The 10,135-nt window shown below is 38.4% G+C and overlaps 1 pseudogene; it reads right to left on the reverse strand.

Annotated features, from left to right (window-relative positions):
- Window positions 1-1,668: 1,668 nt before the first annotated feature.
- Window positions 1,669-2,009, reverse strand: LOC100942868 (annotated as a pseudogene).
- Window positions 2,010-10,135: the final 8,126 nt, after the last annotated feature.

A 10,135-nucleotide genomic window follows, 5' to 3' on the forward strand; every position in this document is an offset into this window, starting at 1 on the left:
ATTCCAAATAATAAAAAAGAACACTGGGGTTTGGTAGTTTAGAGTTCAAGAGAAGCACCCCGTGCAGAAAAGAATGACATGTGCAAAGACATGGAGTTCGATGGCTTCAAGGTGAAGCAACTGTAGGTAGACTAAATATAGCATTGAAGTTATGAAGGGAGAGTGGCCAGAGATGTAGTTAGAAAGGTAAGAAATGACCGGGTTCCTTGTAACCTATGTTAAGGAATGTGGGCTTTATTGTAAAGACTGTAGAGAGAAACTTATGAATTTTTAAATGATCTAATGTTTGTGTTTTAGAAAGTTTCTTTTGCTGGAATATTTAGGACAGTTTAACAGAAGAGAAGTTGATACAGACAGACTAGATAGGACACATACATTATCTGGGCAATTAATAACTAAAACTGGCCAACTATGGTGGCTCGCACCTATAATCCCAACACTCTGGGAAGCCAAGGCAGATCCCTTGAGTTCAGGAGTTTGAGACCAACCAGAGCAAGAGGTAGACCTCTCCTCCCGCCACCTGTCTACTAAAAATAGAAAAATTAGCTAAGCATTATGGCAGGTGCCTGTAGTCTCAGCTACTTGGGAGGCTGAGGCAGGAGGCCTTGAACCCAGGTGGGTGAGGTTGCTGGGGGCTAGGCTGACATCACAGCCTGGACTACGCAAAATAAAACTACATACATACATACATACTAAAACTAAGGTAGTAGTAAAGAGAAGTGATAGAAAAGATTGGAATTACTAATTACAGGCCCCTAAAAGAGATCCAAAATATGTCAAAGAGGTATAATCAACGTAGATTGGATGTGTGAATTTTTTTTGGATGCTTCACTCTATTGTCCATTCATCTATTCCATGCATCTATGCACAGCCCAGTGCTAAGTCTTGGGGATACTGTTGCTTTCAAGAATCTCAGTTTTAAAAAAGTGGAAAAATCACTGCTATTATCTACACTCGTGCCTAAAATGAAGTCATGGGCCTTATGTGTGAATTTTTAAAAATTTGAATAATTTTATTATAACAAAAGTATGGAAAATAGGTCTATTTGAATCATTTCAGAGAGTAGACCAAGTTTCACATTAGCAAATTTCAGTTTTAAGCACCTTTAAAAAGAAATATTCAGTTAAGACAAGTGGCAATACAGGCTTCAGACTACCTTCTGCAAATTATTCATTGATTTACAGTGTATAGTTATGTAATAGTGCAGTCATTTGGTTTTTTTCCTCTACATTTTAATAGTGCCACAAAACACACTTAAAGAGAACAAGAAAGGTGTTCATTTAAATACATGTTGGTGGTTAGAAGATGGAATACAAGACAGGTGTGGTGGTGGCTCATACCTGTAATCCTAGCACTTTGGGAGCTTGAGGTGAGTGGATGGCCTGAGCTCAGGAGTTGGAGACCAGCCTGAGCAAGAATAAGACCCCATCACTATAAAAAATACAAAAATTAGCCAGGTATTATGACCAATACCAGTTGCCCCAGCTACTGAGGCAGGAGAATTACTCTAGCCCAAGAGTTTGAGGTTGTTGTGAGCTATGAAGCCATGACACTCTACTAATGGCTACCAAATGTGACTCTGTCTGAAAAAAACCAAACCAAAAAAAAGAAGATGGAATAGAGATGTTGAGACACAGGAGGAAAGTCATCACAGGCTGGATGAGAAGGTCAAATGGATAGTCCAAAGGTGCTGACAATGCAGAAAGTGGTCTTGTTCTCCCATCTCCCGGTGTAGCTCCCCTCAGTAGAGCTGTCCCAGAAGGAGGAACTTGCTGTGTGTAGTCCAGCATCATTCGTCTGCATAATCACACAGGTCACAATGTATTTCAATGGCTTTCCCAGCTGGTGAGTTGGCTGAGAGTTTGCTGGACTATATTTGTTGTCCACTGATTGACTTTGCTGTGTTGGTAAGCATTACTGCCCATCACACTTTCTATAGCCTCTTTGACAATGTTGCTCACTTCATCAGCGACAAAGGCAGTCTCCTCGGTAGCCTGGTAGTTTTCCATCTTTCCTCCAGTGCATCACCTCTGCCTTCTGGATGTGTGAATTTAAAGAGAAGGATATCTGGAGGATGAATCTCAGGTTTATGCCTAGGGTAACCAGAAGGATATGACAGCTAAATAATCCAAACTCTGATATCTCTGATAACCAAAGTAACTCTAGGTATATTTGGCCAATTGGAGAAGTATCTCCGGAATTACTAACAATGTGACCTCAATTCTTAAAGTTGACACTTAGGTAAACTTATTAGTTTCAGAAGATTCACAAGTAGATTGAGATGAAGGTAACAGTATTTTATCTTTGCACAGTACTATGTTTATACTGTCCTTTACTGTTTCTTAGAACATTGAGGGAAAAAATATATAAAAAATAATAATACTGAAACAGCTATACTACAGGAACCATAGTAATGTTTTTTGGTTTCTTTGTTTTCTATTTCAGCCCAGTTCAAAACTAGGTAAGGAGAAAATGATGAATGGAAAGAATAACAAGGAAAGAAATGTGCCATAAGAGATGTTTAGCAGATGTTATTTTAATGTGTCTGACATAGCTCTGCATAGTTTTACACCTTTATGATTTTATTGTAATGATGGTGGCAGGGAGATGCAGGCTCCAGGCATTGCTAAGTAATGCTACAATTTTGAGTTTTACTTGATACTTCCATTAAACTGTTTTTTGCAAAGGCTGTGTTCCTTCAATCCAGTTTACAGAGTACTAACATAAAGCACTGGCAATGGCAAAGGAAATAAAACTGCCTCCATTCTTTTCCATTTAAATGTTTTCTTTTTAGTTAGGCCAAGCCTGCATGAAGGACAGAGCAGGCTGGCACTTGTTATTAGCCATGTTCACCTGCTAACAGTGAAAATACTGATGTCCATAATCTAGTGACAGCAATTAAAGAGTTGATTGAGCTTGAACTTCTGTACTTGATTGCATAAAGCAGCTACAGAAGAGTAATCACTCATTCCATCTTGGTAAGATCTGATTTATTGCTACTACTTTCTGAATTAAATGCATCTAAAGGAGGCACTGAAAAAGACTTGCCATAGCTGCTATTGCTACATAGGTGCTGCTGTCTTCTTAAACAGTGGACCACTGCATGTAATACCTGGGCAGATATGGGTGTGATGGGAGAAAGACAGAAATAACTGAGTACTTATGAACTAGAAATATACATCAAGAAGTTGTTGACTATGGTCACTTGAGCTTTAAAAAGGAAAAAGAAAAATAAAGGATTCTTTCCAAAAGTTTTTTTTTTTTTGAGGCCATGCTAATAAGAGTTTGTAAAACACTCTTTGGAATAAAGTCATAGACTATGGTAGTATTTGCTAAATTATCATTTCAAGACTTAGAGACCTAGCCATCAAATATATTTTAGCCACCAGTTTAATTCTTATCTTCTGACACAGTGCTCAATAGGGGCTGGGGGAGTATAAATCTCACATTCTGTTGGACTGGGTATGAAAATACCTGAAGTGGAATTTTTTTCTGATCCCAGATAATATTCATTTTATATCCAGAAGGACAAGACCTTGTTTTTCTTCTTTTTTCTTTCCTTACCATCTTATCACAGATGGTTTTCAAACAAATGTGTGACATATTTTTTATTTACTTCAATTATTGTTTCTACTTTTCATTTTCTTAGGCTCTTTTGCAGAATCCCAAACTCTTTTAATTCTAAAGCAGGTTAGTTATATATCAGTATAAAACCAAAAGCTCACTAATCAGAAACCCAGGAACAAAAGAGGTGTATGTCTGTGAAGACAGGATAGTGATTTGAGGCCAGACCAGGTGGTAAGGTAGTGGCCATAATGACAGACTGTTGCCACTTTGCATAGAAGCAGGAAAGTACAAAAAGAAGCAATGGTGCCTTAAGATGTGTAAAACAGAAAGGAATTAAATAAGAAATAAAGCTGAAGTCATAGAAATAGCTCCTAATGTAGTTTTTATTATATTTAAAGGCTCTAGAGTACCATCTGACATTTTTACTAGGAGAAATACTAACTAATACTATTTCAATTATTTATATATACTTTATACTCCAGATATGGAAATCAGCCCATTTGAAGATGAACAAGCCTGACTATAACAACAGTGAATTCAAAATCAACTGGCATGTCAACCCACTTTGAAAGAGTCTCTTTGTTTCAAAGTCATATTCTTTGCCCTTGTAAGAAGCAAAATAAACAAAGAAGTTTAAAAGAAAGTTATAAGATAGTCAGGTTTAAAGAATTTGGCTTTCACAAATTCAAGAAGTAAAAAGAGAGAAAAAAGAGTACTTGACTTTGTTTTTGTATGTTGAGAAGTGTTTATTCCATTTTTTAAAATTCAGAATCAACAACTCATTTATTCAACAATTATTGAACACCTTGTACGTGTCAGTCAGTGAATGCCTAGATACTAGATGTGTTAAAAAGGAAAAGCACATAGAATTCATTACAAGCTAGGAGAGGGAGGAGATACCACGACAGAATAGTAAGTGAGATTTTAGGTCAAAAGTTGCCTTTAACACAAAAATAGAGACATAGATATCTGAAAACAAATAGAAAACCATGAGATGAAACTAATATCTTAAAGCCACCCAATCTTTGATAAACCAAATAGGTTTATCAATAGGGAAAAGAATCCCTATTCAATAAGTGGTGCTGGGAAAACTGGATATCCACATGTAAAAGACTAAAACTGGACCGGCACCTTTCTCCACTCACTAACATGAAACAATACAAATCCTCAAAGAAGAGTGGGGAAAACACTTGAAGTTATCAGCCTGGGGAAAGATTTTTATGAAGAAGACTTCAGTGGCAATTGCAACAACAACAAAAATAAACAAATGGGACTTAATTAAACTGAATAGCTTCTGTATAGTTAAGGAGACAACAACCAAAGCAAATAGACAACCATCAGAATGGGAAAAGATATTTGCATCTTATGAATCAGACAAAAGCTTGATAACTCAGACCTACAGAAAACTCAAATTAATCAACATAAAAAGAGCCAACAATCCCTTAGATCAATGGGCCAGAGAGATGAATGGCTAACAAACATATGAAACAATGGTCTTCATCCCTAATTACCAGAGAAATGCAAATCAAAACCACCCTGAGATACCACCTAACCCCAGAGAGAATGACTCACCTCACAAAATCTTAAAGCTGCAGATGTTGGCATGGATGTGGAGAGAAGGGAACACTTTTATACTGCTTGTGGGACTACAAACTAATACAACCTTTTTGGAAGGGAGTATGGAGAATCCTCAAAGAACTCAAATTAGACCTCCCATTTGATCCTGCAATCCCATTACTAGGTCATCTACCTAGAAGAAAAAAATCCTTTTTTTCATAAGGACATTTGCACTAGACTGTTTATTGCAGCTCAATTTACAATCAGCAAAATGTGAAAACAACCTAAATGCTCACCAACCTAGGACTGCATTAAAAAGCTATGCTTTATGTGTACCATGGAATACTATTTAGCCATTTAAAAAGATGGAAACTTTACATCTTTTGTATTAAACTGGATTGAGTTGGAACACATTCCTCTTAGCAAAGCATCACAGGAATGGAGAAGCAAGAATCCAATGTACTCAATTATAATATGAAGGCAGTAGATGAGCTAATATAAGGTGAGGTGTAGGGGAATGAGGGAGCAGGGAGAGGGGAGGAGGATGATGGGTGGTCACACCTCCTGGGGACAGGACACAATTATAAGAGGGACTTTACCTAACAAATGCAATCAGTGTAACCTAATTCTTTGTACCCTCCATGAATTCCAAACAATAAGCATTTCTCATATCTCACCATGTAGGTAGCTACCTAACTAAAGAGCAGCCCTACTCCATATGGAAGAAATAAATAGAGCCTCAGATATGAATTCCCTATTTTGCCTCCCATTCTTAGATAATGAATACAATAAAATATCATTTTAATTGAGAAATTGATGGGTCTGTATAAAAGCTTGAATGCTTTTAAAAATTCCTGCAATTCCTCATGGCCACCTCCTTAGTAGATCTCCTAGGAACCATTAGTTTTTGCTTTACATTTTAAAAAAATACATACTTTTTATTTTTATTTTTTATTAAATAATAACTGTATACATTAATGCATTTATGGGGTACAATGTGCTGATTTTTATATACAATTTGGAATGCTTACATCAAACTGGTTGACATAGCCTTCACCTCACTTAATTGTTGTGTTAAGACATTTATACTCTACAGTTAATAGATTTGACATGTATCCTTGCAATATGTACTTTTAAAGATAATTTTTAGATTCGTAGAAAAATTGAGCAGAAAGTACAGACAGTTCTTTGTACTCCCTGGCCCTCCCTCTCCCACATAGTTTCCTCTACTATCAACATCCTGCACCAGAGTGATACATTTGTTGCAATCAAGGAACCTACACTGACACATAATTATCACCCAAAGTCCATAGTTTACTTTAGATTACCTCCCTCTTGGTGTGGTACATTCTATGGGCTTGGACAACTGTATAAAGATATGTATTCACCACTATAGTAGAATATAGAATAGTTTCACAGCCTTAAAAGTCCACTGGGTGGGGCAGTGACTGTGGCTCAAAGGAGTAGGGTACGAAACCCATATGCCAGAGGTGGCGGGTTCAAACCCAGCCCCGGCCACAAACTGAAAAAAAAAAAATTCCACTGTTTTCAGCCTATGCATCTCTCCCTCCCTCCATCCCTTAGAAACCACTGATCTTTTTATCATCTCCATAATTTTGCCTTTTCTAGAATGTCATGTAGTTAGAATCATACAGGATACAGGCTTTTCAGATTGGTTTCTTTCACTTAGTAATGATGCATTTAAGGGTTCCTCCATGACTCAGTAGCTCATTTCTTTTTAGTTTTAAATAACATTCCATTGTCTGGCTGTACTACAGTCTGTTTGTCCATTAACATACTGAAGGATATGCTGGTTGCTTCCAAATTTTAGCAGTTACGTATAAAACTGCTATGAATATCTACGTGCACGTTCTTGTGTAGACTTAAGTTGTTAACTATTTTGTGTAAATACCAAGGATTATTATTTCTGGATCATATAGTGAGAGTATGTTTTGTTCAGTAAGAAACTACCAAACTGTCTTCCAAACAGCGGTACCATTTTGCATTCCCACCAGCAATGAATGAGAGTTCCTGTTGTTCCACAACCTCAGCAGCACTTAATATTGTCAGTATTTTGGGTTTTTGCCATTCTAGTGGGTGTGTAGTGGCATCTCATTGTTGTCTTAATTTGCAATTCCCTAATGCCTATGATTTTGAGCACCTTTTCTTATGTTTATTTGCCATCTGTATGCCTTCTTTTTTTTTTTTTTTTTTTGAGACAGAGCCTCAAACTGTCCCCCTGGGTAGAGGGCCGCGTGGCATTACAGCTCACAGCAACCTCCAACTCCTGGGCTCAAGCGAGTCTCCTGCCTCCGCCTCCCAAGTAGCTGGGACCACAGGCGCCCGCCACAACACCTGGCTATTTTTTTTTGGTTGCAGCCGTCATTGTTGTTTGGTGGGTCCGGGCTGGGGATTCGAACCCACCACCTTAGGTGTACGTGGCTGGCGCCTTAGCCGGTTGAGCTATAGGCACCGAGCCTGTATGCCTTCTTTGGTGGAGTTTCTGTTCAGAACTTTTGCCCATTTTTAATTTAGTTGTTCTTCTTCTTATTGTTGAGGGTTTTTTTTTGTTTTCTTTTTTTGAGACAGAGCCTCAAGTTGTCACCCCTGGGTAGAGTGCTTTGACATTACAGCTCACAGCAACCTCCAACTCCCGGGCTTAAGTGATCCTCTTGCCTCAGCCTTCGAAGTAACTGGGACTACAGATGCCCATCACAACTCCTGGCTATCTTTTGTTTGTAATTGTCATTGTTGTTTGGCACGCCCAGGCTGGATTCGAACCCACCAGCTCTGGTGTATGTGCCTGGCACCTTAGCCGCTTGAACTACAGGAGCCGAGCCCTTGTTGTTGAGCTTTAAGAGTACTTTGCATATTTTGGATAATAATCCTTTATCATATGTGTTTCTCTGCAAGTATTTTCTCCCAGTCTCTGGTTTATCTTCTCATTCTCTTGACAATGTCTTTCACAGAGCAGAAGTTTTTCTTTTGAATGGAGTACAGTTATCAATTCTTTCTTTTATTGATGGTGCCTTTGATGTTATATCTACAAAGTTGTTCATGGGTGGCACCTGTGGCTCAGTGGGTAGGGCACCAGCCCCGGCCAAACTGCAACAAAAAAAATAGCAGAGCATTGTTGCAGGTACCTGTAATCCCAGCTACTTGGGAGGCTGAGGCAAGAGAATTGCCTAAGCCCAGGAGTTAGAGGTTGCTGTGAGCTGTGATGCCACAGCACTTTACCGAGGGTGACAAAGTGAGACTCTGTCTCTAAAAATAAATAAATAAATAAAAAATTGTTCCCCAATCCAAGGTCATGTAGATTTTCTCCTGTGTTATCTTCTAGGAGGTTCATAGTTTCACATTTTACATCTAGGTCTATGATCCATTTAGGGGAAGTTTTTATAAAGGGGATAAGGTCTGTGTAAAGATTTATTTTTTTTTTTACATGTGGATATCTAGGTTTTTTTTACATGTGGATGTACCATTTGTTGAAAAGACTATGTTTTCTCCAGTGTGTCATCCTGCTCCTTTGTGAAAGTTCAACTGAGTATACTTATGTGGGTCCATTTCCGGACTCTTTAGTCTGTTCCCTGATATATTTATCTATTTTTGCCAATACTTGTTTATTGTGTTGATTACTGTAGCCTTACAGTGAGTCTTAAAGTTGGGTAGTGTCAGTAACTCTACTTGACTTTTATCCATCAATATTTTGTTCGTTATTCTGGATCTTTCACTTCTTTACATAAACTTTGGAATTAGTTTGTAAATATCCACAAAATAACTTGCTAGAGTGTGTTTTGATTTTAAAACTTCCAATTATGAAACTTGAGCCTGAGAAATGCAATGAATAGTAGAGATGTATCTAAGTAATTCTACTCAACCTGTCTAATTTTACTTAATCTGGATAATCAAAGACTCCTACCATTGTTTTTCCTAAGAGATATGCTTTAATAGCAAATGATGATATCTACCAGAACGACTACAATTAAAAAAAAACTTCAAAATTATTACTTAGGATGTTGGGCTAGTCAAGGTTCTCTGGAGAGACAGTACCAATGGGATACATATATATGTGTGTGTGTGTGGTGTGTAGAGAGAGAGAACTCATGCATGTGCACAAGAGAGAGATGAGAGGAGATTTGTTTGGAAAATCACTTCATGAGATTATGGAGGGTAAGAAATCCCATGACAGGTCATCTGCAAGCTGGAGCCTCTGGGGTACTGGTAGCATGGCTCAGTCTAAGTCTGAAAGCCTAAGAAACTGGGGAGCCAGGGGTATAAATTCTGGAGTCCAAGGGCCAGAGACTTGAGTTCTGATGTCCAAGGGTAAGAGAAGTGAGTGTATCCTACCTCTGGATAGAGAGAGACCAATTTGCTTTTACTCTGTTTTTGTTGTGTCTGGGCCCCCAATCCATTGGATAATTACTGCCCACACTGAGGGTATATCTTCCCCACTTAATCCACACAGTCTCACACACCAGTCTCTTCTGGAAACACTTTCACAGACATGCCCCCAAGTAAAGCTTCACCAGTTCATTCCATAATCTTAATTAACTGTTAAAATTAACTATCACAGATGTAAAGCAATTAGAATTCTTATATAGTGCTGATGGAAGTGTAAATTGGTGTAACCACTTTGGAAAACTGCTTGTCTGTTTTGATTAAATTTAAAGTATGCTAAATTATGACCCAGAAATTCCAAACCTGACAAAATGCATACATATATCTACCAAGAAAAATGTATAAGAAATTCCAGAGAACCATTACACCAGAGCCACAAAAAAAATGTTTATTAAGAATATATTGGGGCTCGGCGCCGGTGGCTCAAGTGGCTAAGGTGCCAGCCACATACACCTAAGGTGGCGGGTTTGAATCCAGCCCAGACCTGCCAAACAACAATGATGGCTGCAACCAAAACATAGCCGGGCATTGTGGCAGGCACCTGTGGTCCCAGCTACTTGGGAGGCTGAGGCAGGAGACTCACTTGAGCCCAGGAGTTGGAGGTTGCTGTGAG

Source organism: Otolemur garnettii, unplaced genomic scaffold, assembly GCF_000181295.1.
Source record: "Otolemur garnettii isolate 467f Iridium unplaced genomic scaffold, OtoGar3 scaffold00157, whole genome shotgun sequence".
NCBI lineage: Eukaryota > Metazoa > Chordata > Mammalia > Primates > Galagidae > Otolemur > Otolemur garnettii.